This window comes from Primulina tabacum, chromosome 10 (genome assembly GCF_025594145.1).
Source record: "Primulina tabacum isolate GXHZ01 chromosome 10, ASM2559414v2, whole genome shotgun sequence".
NCBI classification, from domain to species: domain Eukaryota; kingdom Viridiplantae; phylum Streptophyta; class Magnoliopsida; order Lamiales; family Gesneriaceae; genus Primulina; species Primulina tabacum.
Window position 1 is genome coordinate 36,271,705 of NC_134559.1, and position 15,569 is coordinate 36,287,273.

Below are 15,569 nucleotides of genomic sequence, written 5' to 3' on the forward strand. Positions count from 1 at the left end.
TGCCATCGCGCCAGAACGCTTAACTTCATGGTTCTGATTGGGCGAGAGCAGTGCCGCGTGTTGTCCATCGCCGCCCGCTCCACACGTACTCGAGGGATATAAGAATAAACATCCCACTCAATGTCGGGTGCGATCATACCTGCACTTATGCACCGGATCCCATCAGAACTCCGAAGTTAAGCGTGCTTGGGCGAGAGCAGTACTAGGATGGGTGACCCCCTTTGAAGTCCAAGTGTTGCACCCCTTTTTGTGTTTTTCTATTTTTGATTACTTGTTGACAGACGATTTTCGGCTCAAATCATCTGAATCTCGATCGTGACCAGATAAGACATGTGAAATCAACGTAGCTCGGGCACTGCCTGATTTGGACAAAATTGTAGGCTAATTTGATTTTAAACGGGCAAACGAACGAGACTCACTACTCCGCAATGAGTTGGCGAGATTTTAGCCGAATTCTTTTCTCTAAGACCCTCTAATTTGCGATTTTCTACTTCTGTTAAGCTTCTGTTTCCTCGAGAAATCCTTTTAGGAAGTTCGAAATTCGATTCTGGTTCCATTTTATCGTATCCCAGGCATAATAATAGCTTTACATTCGCTATTTTCTTCTTCTTATTTTCTTTTCTATTTTCTGGGAACATTTAGCGATTTTTGTTGTCATGAGCCGGTTATGTGCTGAAAGGTATGACGCAGATTACTCCGGAGATGGTTAACTCATTAAAAACAATTATTTCGATTGTTTTACCCATAATTTACGTAAAGGGTCGCGATACGAGGACTTCCCAGGGAGGTCACCCATCCTAGCTCCGCCATCGCGCCAGAACGCTTAACTTCATGGTTTTGATTGGGCGAGAGCAGTGCCGCGTGTTGTCCATCGCCGCCCGCTCCACACGTACTCGAGGGATATAAGAATAAACATCCCACTCAATGTAAGGTTCGATCATACAAGTATTAATGCACCGGATCCTATCAGAACTCCTAAGTTAAGCGGGCTTGGATGAGAGCAGTACTAGGATGGGTGACCCTCTGGGAAGTCCTTGTGTTGCACCCATTTCGTGTTTTTCTATTTTTGATTACTTGTTGACAGACGTTTTTCGGCTCCAATCATCTGAATCTTGATCGGGACCAGATAAGAAATGTGAAATCAACGTAGCTCGGACACTGCCGGATTTGGACAAAATTGTAGCCTAATTTGATTGTAAACGGTCAAATGAACGAGACTCATTCCTCCGCAATGAGCTGGCAAGATTTTAGCCGAATTCCTTCTCTAAGACCCTCTAATTTGCGATTTTCCGCTTCTGTTAAGCTACCGTTTCCTTAAGAAATCCGCTTAGGAAGTTCTAAATTCGATTCCGGTTCCATTTTATCATATCCCAGGCATAATAATAGCTTTATATTCGCTATTTTCTTTTTCTTATTTTTTTTTCTAATTTCTGGGAACATTTAGCGATTTTTGTTGTCGTGAGCCGGTTCTGTGCGGAAGGGTATGACGCATATTACTCCGGAGACTGTTAACTCATTAAAAACAATTATTTTGACTGTTTTATCCATAATTTACGTAAACGGTCGCGACACGAGAACTTCCAAGGGAGGTCACCCATCCTAGCTCTGCCATCGCGCCAGAACGCTGAACTTCATGGTTCTGATTGGGCGAGAGCAGTGCCGCGTGTTGTCAATCGCCGCCCGCGCCACACGTACTCGAGGGATATAAGAATAAACATCCCACTCAATGTCGGGTGCGATCATACCAGCACTAATACACCAAATCACATCAGAACTCCGAATTTAAGCGTGCTTGGGCGAGAGCAGTACTAGGATGGGTGACCCCCTTGGAAGTCCTCGTGTTGAACCCCTTTTCGTGTTTTTATGTTTTTGATTACTTGTTGACATACTATTTTTGGCTCAAATCATCTGAATCTCGTTCGGGAGCAGATAAGACATGTGAAAACAACGTAGCTCTGACACTGCCGAATTTGGACAAAATTGTAGGCTAATTTGATTGTAAACGGGCAAACGGACGAGACTCATTACTACGCAATGAACTGACGAGATTTTAGCCGAATTCCTTCTCTAAGACCCTCTAATTTGCGATTTACAGCTTCTGTTAAGCTTTCGTTTCCTCGAGAAATCCGCTTAGGAAGTTCGAAATTCGATTTCGGTTCCATTTTATCGTATCCCAGGCATAATAATAGCTTTACATTCGCTATTTTCTTCTTCTTATTTTGTTTCTATTTTCTGTGAACATTTAGCAATTTTTGTTGTCGTGAGCCGGTTCGGTGCAGAAGGGTATGACGCAGATGACTCCAGAGACGGTTAACTCATTAAAAACAATTATTTCGACTGTTTTAGCTATAATTATGTAAACGGTCGCGACACAAGGACTTCCAAGGGACGTCACCCATCCTAGCTCTGTCATCGCGTCAGAACGCTTAAATTCATGGTTCTGATTGGGCGAGAGCAGTGCCGCGTGTTGACCATCGCCGCCCGCTCCACACGTACTCGAGGGATATAAGAATAAACATCCCACTCAATGTCAGGTGCAATCATACTAGCACTAATGCACCGGATCCCATCAGAACTCCGAAGTTAAGCGTGTTTGGGCGAGACCAGTACTAGGATGGGCGACCCCCTGGGAAGTTCTCGTGTTGCACCTTCTTTCGTGTTTTTCTACTTTCGATTACTTTTTGACAGACGATTTTCGGCTCAAATCATATGAATCTCGATCGGGACCAGATAAGACATGTGAAATCAACGTAGCTCAGGCATTGCCGGAGTTGGACAAAATTGTAGGCTAATTTGATTGCAAACGGGCAAACGAACGGGACTCATTACTCTGCAATGAGATTGCAAGATTTTAGCCGAATTCTTTTTCTAAGACCCTCTATTTTGCGATTTTCCGCCTCTGTTAAAGCTTCTTTTTCCTCGACAAATCTGCATAGGAAGTCCTAAATTCGATTCCGGTTCCATTTTATCGTATCCCAGACATAATAATAGCTTTACATTCGCTATTTTCTTATTCTTATTTTTTTTCTATTTTTTGGAAACATTTAGCGATTTTGTTGTCGTGAGCCGGTTCTGTGCGGAGGAGTATGACGCAGATTACTCCGAAAACGGTTAACTTATTAAAAACAATTATTTCAACTGTTTTAGCTATAATTTTCGTAAACGGTCGCGACACAAGGACTTCCCGGGGAGGTCACCCATCCTAGCTCTGCCATCGCGCCAGAACGCTTAACTTCATGGTTCTGATTGGGCGAGAGGTGTGCCGCGTGTTGTCCATTGCCGCCCGCTCCACACGTACTCGAGGGATATAAGAATAAACATCTCACCCAATTTCGGGTGCGATCATACCAGCTCTAATGCACCGGATCCCATCAGAACTTAGAAGTTAAGCGTGCTTGGGCGAGAGCAATACTAGGATGGTTGACCCCGTGGGAAGTCCTCGTGTTGCACCCTTTTTCGTGTTTTTCTATTTTTGATTACTAGTTGACACACGATTTTCGGCTCAAATCATCTGAATCTCGATCGTGACCAGATAAGACATGTGAAATCAACGTAGCTCGGACACTGCCGGATTTGGACAAAATTGTAGCCTAATTTGATTGTAAACGGTTAAACGAACGAGACTCATTACTCCGCAATGAGCTGGCAAGATTTTAGCCGAATTCCTTCTCTAAGACCCTCTAATTTGCGATTTTCCGCTTCTGTTAAGCTTCCGTTTCTCGAGAAATACTCTTAGGAAGTTCCAAATTAGATTACGGTTCCATTTTATCGTATCCCAGGAATAATAATAGCTTTACATTCGCTATTTTCTTCTTCTTATTTTTTTTTCTATTTTCTGGCAACATTTAGCGATTTTTGTTGTCGTGAGCCGGTTCTGCGTGGAAGGGTATGACGCAGATTACTCCGGAGACGGTTAACTAATTAAAAACAATTATTTCGACTGTTTTAGCCATAATTTACGTAAACGGTCGCGACACGAGGACTTCCCGGGGAGGTCACCCATCCTAGCTCTGCTATCGCGCTAGAACGCTTAACTTCATGGTCCAGATTGGGCTAGAGCAGTGCCGCGTTTTGTCCATCGCCGCCCGCTCCACACGTACTCGAGGGATATAAGAATAAACATCCCACTCAATGTCGGGTGCGATCATACCAGCAATAATGCACCGGATCCCATCAGAACTCCGAAGTTAAGCGTGCTTGGGCGAGAGCAGTACTAGGATGGGTGAACCCCTAGAAAGTCCTCGTGTTGCACCCATTTTCGTGTTTTTCTATTTTTGATTACTTGTTGACAGACGATTTTCGGTTCAAATCATCTGAATCTCGATCGGGACCAGATAAAACATGTGAAATCAACGTAGCTCGGGCACTGCCGGATTTGGACAAAATTGTAGCCTAATTTTTTGTAAACGGGCAAACGAACGAGACTCATTACTCCGCAATGAACTGACGAGATTTTAGCCGAATTCCTTCTCTAAGACCCTCTAATTTGCGATTTTCCGCTTCTGTTAAGCTTCCGTTTCATCGAGAAATCCGCTTAGGAAGTCCGAAATTCGATTTCGGTTCCATTTTATCGTATCCCAGGCATTATAGTAGCTTTACATTCGCTATTTTCTTCTTCTTATTTTTTTTCTATTTTCTGGGAACATTTAGCGATTTTTGTTGTAGTGAGACGGTTCTGTGCGGGAGGGTATGACGCAGATTACTCCGGAGACGGTTAACTCATTAAAAACTATTATTTCGACAGTTTAAGCCACAATTTACGTAAACGGTCGCGACATGAGGACTTCCCAGGGAGGTCAACCATCCTAGCACTGCCATCGCACCAGAACGCTTAACTTCATGGTTCTGATTGGGTGAGAGCAGCGCCGCGTGTTGTCCATCGCCGCCCGCTCCACACGTACACGAGGGATATAAGAATATACATCCCACTCAATGACGTGTGCGATCAAACCTGCACTAATGCACCGGATCCCATCAGAACTCCGAAGTTAAGCGTGTTTGGGCGAGTGCAGTACTAGTATGGGTGACTCCCTGGGAAGTCCTCATGTTGCGCCGATTTTCGTTTTTTTTATTTTAGATTACTTGTTGACAGACGATTTTCGGCTCAAATCATCTGAATCTTGATCGGGACCTGATAAGACATGTGAAATCAACGTAGCTCGGGCACTGCCGGATTTGGAAAAAATTGTAGCCCAATTTGATTGTAAACGGGCAAACGAACGAGACTCATTACTCTGCAAAGAGCTGACGAGATTTTAGCCGAATTCCATCTCTAAGACCCTCTAATTTGCGATTCCGCTTATGTAAAGCTTCCGTTTCCACGAGAAATCCGCTTAGGAAGTTCAAAATTCGATTCCGGTTCCATTTTATCATATCCCAGGCATAATAATAGCCTATACATTCGCTATTTTCTTCTTCTTATTTTTTTTCTATTTTCTGAGAACATTTAGCGATTTTTGTTGTCGTGAGCCGGTTCTGTGCAGAAGGGTATGATGCAGATTACTTCGTAGACGGTTAACTCATTAAAAACAATTATTTCGACTGTTTTACCCATAATTTACCTAAACGGTCGCGACACGAGGACTTCCCGGGGAAGTCACCCATCCTAGCTCTGCCATCGCGCCAGAACGCTTAATTTCATGGTTCTGATTTGGCGAAATCAGTGCTGCGTGTTGTCCATCGCCACCCGCACCACACTTACTCTAGGGATATAAGAATAAACATCCCACTTAATGTCGGATGCGATCATACCATCACTAATGCACCGGATCCCATCAGAACTCTGAAGTGAAGCGTGCTTGGACGAGAGCAGTACTAGGATTGGTGACCCCCTGGGAAATCCTCGTGTTGCTCTCATTTTCGTGTTTTTCTATTTTTGTTTACTTGTTGACAGACGATTTTCAGCTCAAATCATCTGAATCTCGATCGGTACGAGATAAGACATGTGAAATCAACGTAGCTCGGGCACTGCCGGATTTGGACAAAATTGTAGGCTAATTTGATTGTTAACGGGAAAACGAACGAGACTCATTACTCCGCAATGAGCAGGCGAGATTTTAGCAGAATTCATTCTCTAAGACCCTCTAATTTGCGATTTTCCGCTTCTGTTATGCTTCCGTTTCCTCGAGAAATCCGCTTAGGAAGTTCTAAATTCGATTCATGTTCCATTTTATCGTATCTCAGGCATAATAATAGCTTTACATTCGCTATTTTCTTCTTCTTATTTTTTTTTCTATTTTATGGAAACATTTAGCAATTTTTGTTGTCATGAGCCGGTTCTGTGCGGAACGGTATGACGCAGATTACTTCGGAGACGTTTAACTCATTAAAACAATTATTTCGACTGCTTTAGCCATAATTTCCGTAAACGGTCGCGACACGAGGACTTCTCAGGGAGGTCACCCATCCTAGCCCGCTCCATCGCGCCAGAACGCTTAACTTCGTGGTTTTGATTGGGCGAGAGCAGTGCCCGTGTTGACCATCGCCGACTGCTCCACACGTACTCGAGGGATATAAGAATAAACATCCCCTTCAATGTCGGGTGCGATCATACCAGCACTAATGCTCCGGATCCCATTAGAACTCCGAAGTTAAGCGTGCTTGGGCGAGAGCACTACTAGCATGTGTGACCCCATGGGAAGTCCTCGTGTTGCACCCCTTTTCGTGTTTTTCTATTTTTGATTGATTACTTGTTGACAGACGATTTTCGGCTCAAATCAACTGAATCTCGATCGAGACCAGATAAGACATGTGAAATCAACGTAGCTCGGGCAATGCCGGATTTGGACAAAATTTTAGCCTAATTTGATTGTAAACGGGCAAACGAACGAGACTCATTACTCCGCAACGAGGTGGCGAGATTTTAGCCGAATTCCTTCTCTAAGACCCTCTAATTTGCGATTTTCCGCTTCTTTTAAGCTTTCATTTCCTCGAGAAATCCACTTAGGAAGTTCGAAATTCGATTCCGGTTCCATTTTATCGTATCCCAAGCATAATAATAGCTTTACATTCGCTATTTTCTTCTTCATATTTTTTTTTCTATTTTCTGGGAACGTTTAGCGATTTTTTTTGTCGTGAGCCGGTTCTGTACGGAAGGGTATGACGGAGATTACTCCGGAGACAGTTAGTTCATTAAAAACAATTATTTCGACTGTTTTAGCACAGTTTACGTAAACGGTCACGACACGAGGACTGCCCAGGGTGGTCAACCATCCTAGCTCTGCCATCGAGCTAGAACGCTTAACTTAATGGTTCTGATTGGGCGAGAGCAGTGCCGCGTGTTGTCCATCGCCGCCCGCTCCACACGTACTCGAGGGATATAAGAATAAACATCCAACTCAATGTCGGGTGCGATCATACCAGCACTAATGCACCGGATCCCATCAGAACTCCGAAGTTAAGCGTGCTTGGGCGAGAGCAGTACTAGGTTGGGTGACCCCCTTGGAAGTCCTCGTGTGTCACCCCTTTTCGTGTTTTTATATTTTTTATTACTTGTTGACAGACGATTTTCTGCTCAAATCATCTTAATCTCGATCGAGACCAGATAAGACATGTGAAATCAACGTAGCTCGGGCACTGCCGGATTTGGGCAAAATTGTAGGCTAATTTGATTGTAAACGGGCAAACGAACGAGACTCATTGCTCCGCAATGAGCTGGCGAGATTTTAGCCGAATTCCTTCTCTAAGACCCTCTAATTTGCAATTTTCCGCTTCTGTTAATAGCTTTACGTACTCTATTTTCTTTTTATTTTTTGTTTCTATTTTCTGGTAACATTTATCGATTTTTGTTGTCGTGAGTTAGTTCTGTGCTGAAGGGTATGACGCAGATTACTCCGGAGATGGTTAATTCATTAAAAACAATTATTTCGACTGTTTTATCCATAATTTACATAAATGGTCGCGACACGAGGACTTCCCAGGGAGGTCACTCATCCTAGCTCTGCCATCGCACCAGACGCTTAACTTCATGGTTCTGATTGGGCGAGAGCAGTGCCGCGTGTTGTCCATCGCCTCCCGCTCCACAAGTACTCGAGGGATATAAAAATAAACATCCCAATCAATGTCGGGTGCGATCATACCAGCACTAATGCACCGGATCCCATCAGAACCCCGAAGTTAAGCGTGCTCAGGCGAGAGCAATACTAGGATGGTTGACCCCCTGGGAAGTCCTTGTGTTGCACCCCTTTCCGTGTTTTTCTATTTTTGATTACTTGTTGACAGTCGATTTTCGGCTCAAATCATCTGAATCTCGATCGAGACCAGATAAGACATGTGAAATAAACGTAGCTCGGTCACTGCCGGATTTGGACAAAATTGTAGGCTAATTTAATTGTAAACGGGCAAATGAACGAGGCTCATTACTCCGCAATGAGCTGGCGAGATTTTAGCCGAATTCCTTTTCCAAGACCCTATAATTTTCGATTTTCCGCTTCTGTTAAACTTCCGTTTCCTCGAGAAATCCGCTTAGGAATTTCGAAACTCGATTCCTGTTCCATTTTATCGTATCTCGGGCATAATAATAGCTTTATATTCGCTATTTTCTTCTTTTTATTTTTTTTCTATTTTCTGGGAACATTTAGCGATTTTTGTTGTCGTGAGCCGGTTCTGTGCGGAAGGGTATGACGCAGATTACTCCGGAGAAGGTTAACTCATTAAAAACAATTATTTCGATCTTAACTTCATGGTTCTGATTGGGCGAGAGCAGTGACGCGTGTTGTCCATCGCCGCCTGCTCCACACGTACTCGAGGGATATAAGAATAAAAATCCCACTCAATGTCGGGGGCGATCATAACGGCACTAATGCACCGGATCCCATCAGAACTACGGAGTTAAGCGTGCTTGTGCGAGAGCAGCACTAGGATGGGTGACCCCCTGGGAAATCTTCGTGTTGCACCCCTTTTCGTGTTTTTCTATTTTTGATTACTTGTTGACAGATGATTTTCGGCTCAAATCATCTGAATCTCGATCAGGACCAGATAAGACATGTGAAATCAACTTAGCTCGGGCACTGCCGAATTTGGACAAAATTGTAGCCTAATTTGATTGTAAACGGGAAAACGAACGAGACTCATTTCTCCGCAATGAGCTGGCGAGATTTTAGCCGAATTCATTCACTAAGACCCTCTAATTTGCGATTTTTCGCTTCTGTTAAGCTTCTGTTTCCTCGAGAAATCCGCTTAGGAAGTTCGAAATTCGATTCCGGTTCCATTTTATCGTATCTCATGCATAATAATAGCTTTATCTTCGCTATTTTCTTCTTCTTATTTTTTTTCTATTTTCTAGGAACATTTAGCGATTTTTGTTGTCGTGAGCCGGTTATGTGTAGAAGGGTATGACGCAGATTACTCTGGAGACGGTTAAATCATTAAAAACAATTATTTCGAGCTTAACTTCATGGTTCTGATTGGGCGAGAGCAGTGCCGCGTGTTGTCCATCGCCGCCCGCTCCACACGTACTCGAGATATATAAGAATAAAAATCCCAGTCAATGTCGGGTGCGATCATACCAGAACTAATGCACCGGATCCCATCAGAACTCCGAAGTTAAGCGTGCTTGGGCGAGAGCAGTACTAGGATGAGTGACTCCCTGGGAAGTCCTCGTGTTGAACACCTTTTCGTGTTTTTCTATTTTTGATTACTTGTTGACAGACGATTTTCGTCTCAAATCATCTGAATCTCGATCGAGACCAGATATGACATGTGAAATCAACATAGCTCGGGCACTGACTCATTACTCCGCAATAAGCGGGGCGAGATTTTAGCCGAATTCCTTCTCTAAGACCCTCTAGTTTGCGATTTTCCCCTTGTTTTAAGCTTCCGTTTCCTCGAGAAATCCGCTTAGGAAGTTCGAAATTCGATTCATGTTCCATTTTATCGTATCACAAGCATAAAAATAGCTTTACATTCGCTATTTTCTTTTTCTTATTTTTTTTCTATTTTCTGGGAACATTTAGCGATTTTTGTTGTCGTGAGCCGGTTATGTGCGGAAGGGTACGACGCAGATTATTCTGGAGACGGTTAACTCATTAAAAACAATTATTTCGACTATTTTAGCCATAGTTTACGTAAACGATCGCGACACGAGGACTTCCCAGGGAGGTCACCCATTCCAGCTCTGCCATCACGCCAGAACGCTTAACTTCATGGTTCTGATTGGGCGAGATATAAGAATAAAAATCGCACTCAATGTAACTGCCGGATTTTGACAAAATTGTAGCCTAATTTGATTGTAAACGGGCAAACGAACGAGACTCATTACTCCGCATTGAGCTTGCGAGATTTTAGCCGAATTCATTCTCTAAGACCCTCTAATTTGCGATTTTCCGCTTCTGTTAAGCTTCTGTTTACTCGAGAAATCCGCTTAGGTAGTTCGAAATTCGATTCATGTTGCATTTTATCGTATCTCAGATATAAAAATAGCTTTACATTCGCTATTTTTTTCTTCTTATTTTTTTTCCTATTTTCTTGTACACATTTAGCGATTTTTGTTGTCGTGAGCCGGTTCTGTGCGGAAGCGTATGACGCAGATTACTCCGGAGACGGTTAACTCATTAAAAACAATTATTTCGAGCTTAACTTCATGGTTCTGATTGGGCGAGAGCAGTGCCGCGAGTTGTCCATCGCCGCCTGCTCCACACGTACTCGAGAGATATAAGAATAAAAATCCCACCCAATTTCGGGTGCGATAATACCAGAACTAATGCACCGGATCCCATCAGAACACTGAAGTTAAGCGTGCTTGGGCGAGAGCTGTACTAGGATGAGTGACCCCCTGGGAAGTCCTCGTGTTGCATCCCTTTTCGTGTTTTTCTATTTTTGATTACTTGTTGACAGACGATTTTCGGCTCAAATCATCTGAATCTCGATCCAGACCAGATAAGACATGTGAAATCAACGTAGCTCGGGAAGTGCCGGATTTTGACAAAATTGTAGCCTAATTTGATTGTAAATGGGCAAACGAACGAGACTCATTACTCCGCAATGAGCTGGCGAGATTTTAGCCGAATTCCTTCTCTAATACCCTATAATTTGCGATTTTCCGCTTCTGTTAAGCTTCCGTTTCCTCGAGAAATCCGCTTAGGAAGTTCGAAATTCGATTCCTGTTCCATTTTATCGTATCTCAAGCATAATAATAGCTTTACATTCGCTATTTTCTTCTTCTTATTTTTTTTCTATTTTCTGGGAACATTTAGAAATTTTTGTTGTCGTGAGCCGGTTCTGTGCGGAAGAGTATGACGCAGATTACTCCGGAGACGGTTAACTCATTAAAAACAATTATTTCGACAGTTTTAGCCATAATTTACGTAAACGATCGCGACACGAGGACTTCCCAAGGAGGTCACCCATCCTAGCTTTGCCATCGCGCCAGAACGCTAACTTCATGGTTCTGATTGGGCGATAGCAGTGCCGCGTGTTGTCCATCGCCTCTCGCTCCACACGTACTCGAGGGATATAAGAATAAATATCGTTGTCAATGTTGGGTGCAATCATACCAGCACTAATGCACCGGATCCCATCAGAATTCCGAAGTTAAGCGTGCTTGGGCGAGAGTAGTACTAGGATGGGTGACTCCTTGGGAAGTCCTGGTATTGCACCCCTTTTCGTGTTTTTCTTTTTTTTATTACTTGTTGACAGACGATTTTCGACTCAAATCATCTGAATCTCGATCGGGACAAGATAAGACATGTGATATCAACGTAGCTCGGGCACTGCCGGATTTGGACAAAATTGTAGGTTAATTTGATTGTAAACGGGCAAACGAACGAGACTCATTACTCCGCAACGAGGTGACGAGATTTTAGCCGAATTCCTTCTCTAAGACCCTCTAATTCACAATTTTTCGCTTCCCTTAAGCTTGCGTTTCCGCGAGAAATCCGCTTAGGAAGTTCGAAATTCGATTCCGGTTCCATTTTATCGTATCCCTGGCATAATAATAGCTTTACATTCGCTATTTTCTTCTTCTTATTTTTTTTTCTATTTTCTTGGAACATTTAGCGATTTTTGTTGTCGTGAGCCGGTTGTGTGCGGAAGGGTATTACGCAGATTACTCCGGAGACGGTTAACTCATTAAAAACAATTATTTCGACTGTTTTAGCCATAATTTACGTAAATGGTCGCGACACGAGGTTTTCCCAGGGAGGTCAACCATCCTAGCTCTGCCATCGCGCCAGAACGCTTAACTTCATGGTTCTGATTGGGCGAGAGAAGTGCCGCGTGTTGTCAATCGCAGCCCGCTCCATACGTACTCGAGGGATATAAGAATAAACATCCCAGTCAATGTCTGGTGCGATCATACCAGCACTAATGCACCGGATCCCATCAGAACTCTGAAGTTAAGCGTGCCTAGGCGAGAGAAGTACTAGGATGGATGACCCCCTGGGAAGTCCTCGTGTTACACCCCTTTTCATTTTTTCTAATTTTGATTACTTGTTGACAGACGATTTTAGGCTCAAATCATCTGAATCTCGAACGGGACCAGATAAGACATGTGAAATCAAAGCAGGTCGGGCATTGCCGGATTTGAACAAAATTGTAGGCTAATTTGATTGTAAACGGGCAAACGAACGAGACTCGTTACTCCGCAATGAGCTAGCGAGAGTTTAGCCGAATTCTTTCTTTAAGACCCTCTAATTTGCAATTTTCCGCTTCTGTTAAGCTTCCGTTTCCTCGAGAAATCCGCTTAGGAAGTTCGAAATTCGATTCCTGTTCCATTTTATCGTATCTCAGGCATAATAATAGGTTTACATTCGCTATTTTCTTCTTCTTATTTTTTTTTCTATTTTCTGGGAACATTTAGCGATTTTTATTGTCGTGAGCCGGTTCTGTGCAGAAGGGTATGACGCAGATTACTCCGGAGACGGTTAACTCATTAAAAACAATTATTTCGAATGTTTTAGCCATAATTTACGTAAACGGTCGCGACACGAGGAATTTCCAGGGAGGTCACCCATCCTAGCTCTGCCATCGCGCCAGAACGCTTATTTTCATGGTTCTGATTGGGCAATAATAGTGCCGTGTGTTGTCCATCGCCGCCCGCTCCACACGTACTCGAGGGATATAAGAATAGACATCCCACACAATGTCGGGTGCGATCATACAAGCACTAATGCACCAGATCCCATCAGAACTCCAAAGTTAAGCATGCTTGGGCGAGAGCAGTACTAGAACGGGTGACCCCCTGGGAAGTCCTCGTGTTGCACCCCTCTTCGTGTTTTTCTATTTTTGATTACTTATTGACAGACGATTTTTGGCTCAAATCTTCTGAATCTCGATCGAAACCATATAAGACATGCGAAATCAACGTATATCGGACACTGCTGGATTTGGACAAAATTGTAGGCTAATTTGATTGTAAACGGGCAAACGAACGAGACTCAATACTCCGCAACGAGGTGGCGAGTTTTAGCCGAATTCCTTCTCTAAGACCCTCTAATTTGCGATTTTCCGCTTCTGTTAAGCTTCTGTTTCCTTGAGAAATCCGCTTAGTGAGTTCATAATTCGATTCCGGTTCCATTTTATCGTATCCCACTCAATGTCGGGTGCGATCATACCAGCACTAATGCACTGGATCTCAGCAGAACTCCGAAGTTAGGCGTGCTTGGGCGAGAGCAGTACTAGGATGGGTGACCCCCTAGGAAGTCCTCTTGTTGCACCTTGCACCTATTTTTCGTGTTTTCTATTTTTGATTACTTGTTGACAGACGATTTTTCATTTCAAATCATCTGAATCTCGATCGGGACCAGATAAGACATGGGAAATAAACGTAGCTCGGGCACTGCCGGAATTGGACAAAATTGTAGGCTAATTTTATTGTAAACGGGCAAAAGAACGAGACTCATTACTCCGCAACGAGGTGGCGAGATTTTAGCCTAATTCCATCTCTAAGTCCCTCTAATTTGAGATTTTCCGCTTCTGTTAAGTTTCCGTTTTCTCGAGAAATCCGCTTAGAAAGTTCAAAATTCGATTCTGGTTTCATTTTATCGTATCTCATGCATAATAATAGCTTTACATTCGCTATTTTCCTATTCTTATTTTTTTCTATTTTTTAGTAACATTTAGCAATTTTTGTTGTCGTGAGCCGGTTCTGTGTAGTAGGGTATGACGCAGATTACTCCGGAGACGGTTAACTCATTAAAAACAATTATTTCGACTGTTTTAGCCCTAATTTACGTAAACGGTCCAGACACGAGGACTTCCAAGGGAGGTCACCCATCTTAGCTCTGCCGTCGCGCCAGAACGCTTAACTTCATAGTTATGATTGGGCGAGAGCAGTGCCGCGTGTTGTCCATCGCCGCCCGCTCCACACGTACTCGAGGGATATAAGAATAAACATCCCACTCAATGTCAGGTGCGATCATACCAGCACTAATGCACCAGATCCCATCAGAACTCTGAAGTTAAGCGTGCTTGGGCGAGAGCAGTACTAGGATGGGTGACTCCCTGTGAAGCCCTATTGTTGCACCCCTTTTCGTGTTTTTCTATTTTTGATTACTTGTGGACAGACGATTTGGGCTCAAATCATCTGAATCTCGATCGGGACCAGATAAGACTTCTGAAATCAGCGTAGCTCGGGCTATGCCGGATTTTGACAAAATTGTAGGCTAATTTGATTGTAAACGGGCAAACGAACGAGACTCATTGCTCCGCAATGAGCTGGTGAGATTTTAGTTGAATTTTTTCTCTAGGACCCTCTAATTTGCGATTTTCCGCTTCTTTTAAGCTTCTGTTTCCTTGAGAAATCAGCTTAGGAAGTTCGAAATTCGATTACTGTTCCATTTTATCGTATCCCAATCATAATAATATCTTTAAATTCGCTATTTTCTTCTTCCTATTTTTTTTTTCTATTTTCTGGGAACATTTAGCGATTTTTGTTGTCGTGAGCCGGTTCTGTGCGGAAGGGTATGACGCATATTACTCCGGAGACGGTTAACTCATTAAAAACAATTATTTCGACTGTTTTAGCGATAATTTACGTAAACGGTCGCGACACGAGGTCTTCCCAGGGAGGTCACCCATCCTAGCTCTTCCGTCGCGCCAGAACGCTTAACTTCATCGTTCTAATTGGGCGAGAGCAGTGCCACGTGTTTTCCATCGCCGCCCGCTCCACACGTACTCGAGAGATATAAGAATAAACATCCCACTCAATGTCGGATGCGATCATACTAGCACTAATGCACTGGATCCCATCAGAACTCCGAAGTTAAGCGTGCTTGGGCGATAGCAGTACTAGGATGGGTGACCCGACCCCCTAGGAAGTCCTCGTGTTGCACCCCTTTTCGTGTTTTTTTATTTTTGATTACTTGTTGACAGACGATTTTCGGCTCAAATCATCAGAATCTCGGTCGGGACCAGATAAGACATGTGAAATCAACGTAGCTTGGGCACTGCCGGATTTTGACAAAATTGTAGCCTAATTTGATTGTAGACGGGCAAACGAACGAGACTCATTCCTTCGCAATGAGCTGGCGAGATTTTAGCCGAATTCCTTCTCTAAGACCCTCTAATTTGCGATTTTCCGCTTCTGTTAAGCTTCCGTTTCCTCGAGAAATCCGCTTAGGAAGTTCGAAATT

The 15,569-nt window shown here is 43.4% G+C and overlaps 18 non-coding genes and 2 pseudogenes across 18 annotated transcripts; all 20 read left to right on the forward strand.

The window, feature by feature from the left end:
• The first annotated feature begins 125 nt into the window (after positions 1 to 125).
• On the forward strand, positions 126 to 244 carry LOC142514597 (5S ribosomal RNA). The gene has a single exon (XR_012810485.1). It is a non-coding gene; the product is annotated as a 5S ribosomal RNA (ribosomal RNA).
• Positions 245 to 929: 685 nt separating this feature from the next.
• On the forward strand, positions 930 to 1,048 carry LOC142512538 (5S ribosomal RNA; annotated as a pseudogene).
• Positions 1,049 to 1,731: 683 nt separating this feature from the next.
• Positions 1,732 to 1,850, forward strand: LOC142509979 (5S ribosomal RNA). Its single transcript, XR_012808122.1, has one exon. It is a non-coding gene; the product is annotated as a 5S ribosomal RNA (ribosomal RNA).
• A 682-nt stretch (positions 1,851 to 2,532) lies between these two features.
• LOC142513884 (5S ribosomal RNA) lies at positions 2,533 to 2,651 on the forward strand. Its single transcript, XR_012809807.1, has one exon. It is a non-coding gene; the product is annotated as a 5S ribosomal RNA (ribosomal RNA).
• Positions 2,652 to 3,334: 683 nt separating this feature from the next.
• Positions 3,335 to 3,453, forward strand: LOC142507393 (5S ribosomal RNA). Its single transcript, XR_012805652.1, has one exon. It is a non-coding gene; the product is annotated as a 5S ribosomal RNA (ribosomal RNA).
• A 683-nt stretch (positions 3,454 to 4,136) lies between these two features.
• On the forward strand, positions 4,137 to 4,255 carry LOC142506430 (5S ribosomal RNA). The gene has a single exon (XR_012804724.1). It is a non-coding gene; the product is annotated as a 5S ribosomal RNA (ribosomal RNA).
• A 682-nt stretch (positions 4,256 to 4,937) lies between these two features.
• On the forward strand, positions 4,938 to 5,056 carry LOC142510788 (5S ribosomal RNA; annotated as a pseudogene).
• Positions 5,057 to 5,737: 681 nt separating this feature from the next.
• On the forward strand, positions 5,738 to 5,856 carry LOC142510424 (5S ribosomal RNA). Its single transcript, XR_012808535.1, has one exon. It is a non-coding gene; the product is annotated as a 5S ribosomal RNA (ribosomal RNA).
• A 683-nt stretch (positions 5,857 to 6,539) lies between these two features.
• LOC142517115 (5S ribosomal RNA) lies at positions 6,540 to 6,658 on the forward strand. Its single transcript, XR_012812875.1, has one exon. It is a non-coding gene; the product is annotated as a 5S ribosomal RNA (ribosomal RNA).
• Positions 6,659 to 7,345: 687 nt separating this feature from the next.
• On the forward strand, positions 7,346 to 7,464 carry LOC142515859 (5S ribosomal RNA). The gene has a single exon (XR_012811680.1). It is a non-coding gene; the product is annotated as a 5S ribosomal RNA (ribosomal RNA).
• A 600-nt stretch (positions 7,465 to 8,064) lies between these two features.
• On the forward strand, positions 8,065 to 8,183 carry LOC142507121 (5S ribosomal RNA). The gene has a single exon (XR_012805384.1). It is a non-coding gene; the product is annotated as a 5S ribosomal RNA (ribosomal RNA).
• Positions 8,184 to 8,778: 595 nt separating this feature from the next.
• On the forward strand, positions 8,779 to 8,897 carry LOC142509293 (5S ribosomal RNA). Its single transcript, XR_012807475.1, has one exon. It is a non-coding gene; the product is annotated as a 5S ribosomal RNA (ribosomal RNA).
• Positions 8,898 to 9,492: 595 nt separating this feature from the next.
• Positions 9,493 to 9,611, forward strand: LOC142508081 (5S ribosomal RNA). The gene has a single exon (XR_012806313.1). It is a non-coding gene; the product is annotated as a 5S ribosomal RNA (ribosomal RNA).
• A 1,066-nt stretch (positions 9,612 to 10,677) lies between these two features.
• On the forward strand, positions 10,678 to 10,796 carry LOC142509114 (5S ribosomal RNA). The gene has a single exon (XR_012807302.1). It is a non-coding gene; the product is annotated as a 5S ribosomal RNA (ribosomal RNA).
• Positions 10,797 to 11,478: 682 nt separating this feature from the next.
• LOC142514230 (5S ribosomal RNA) lies at positions 11,479 to 11,597 on the forward strand. Its single transcript, XR_012810134.1, has one exon. It is a non-coding gene; the product is annotated as a 5S ribosomal RNA (ribosomal RNA).
• A 684-nt stretch (positions 11,598 to 12,281) lies between these two features.
• On the forward strand, positions 12,282 to 12,400 carry LOC142517314 (5S ribosomal RNA). The gene has a single exon (XR_012813067.1). It is a non-coding gene; the product is annotated as a 5S ribosomal RNA (ribosomal RNA).
• Positions 12,401 to 13,083: 683 nt separating this feature from the next.
• On the forward strand, positions 13,084 to 13,202 carry LOC142507733 (5S ribosomal RNA). The gene has a single exon (XR_012805981.1). It is a non-coding gene; the product is annotated as a 5S ribosomal RNA (ribosomal RNA).
• A 334-nt stretch (positions 13,203 to 13,536) lies between these two features.
• On the forward strand, positions 13,537 to 13,655 carry LOC142509455 (5S ribosomal RNA). Its single transcript, XR_012807628.1, has one exon. It is a non-coding gene; the product is annotated as a 5S ribosomal RNA (ribosomal RNA).
• Positions 13,656 to 14,345: 690 nt separating this feature from the next.
• LOC142507072 (5S ribosomal RNA) lies at positions 14,346 to 14,464 on the forward strand. Its single transcript, XR_012805337.1, has one exon. It is a non-coding gene; the product is annotated as a 5S ribosomal RNA (ribosomal RNA).
• A 684-nt stretch (positions 14,465 to 15,148) lies between these two features.
• On the forward strand, positions 15,149 to 15,272 carry LOC142510159 (5S ribosomal RNA). The gene has a single exon (XR_012808287.1). It is a non-coding gene; the product is annotated as a 5S ribosomal RNA (ribosomal RNA).
• Positions 15,273 to 15,569: the final 297 nt, after the last annotated feature.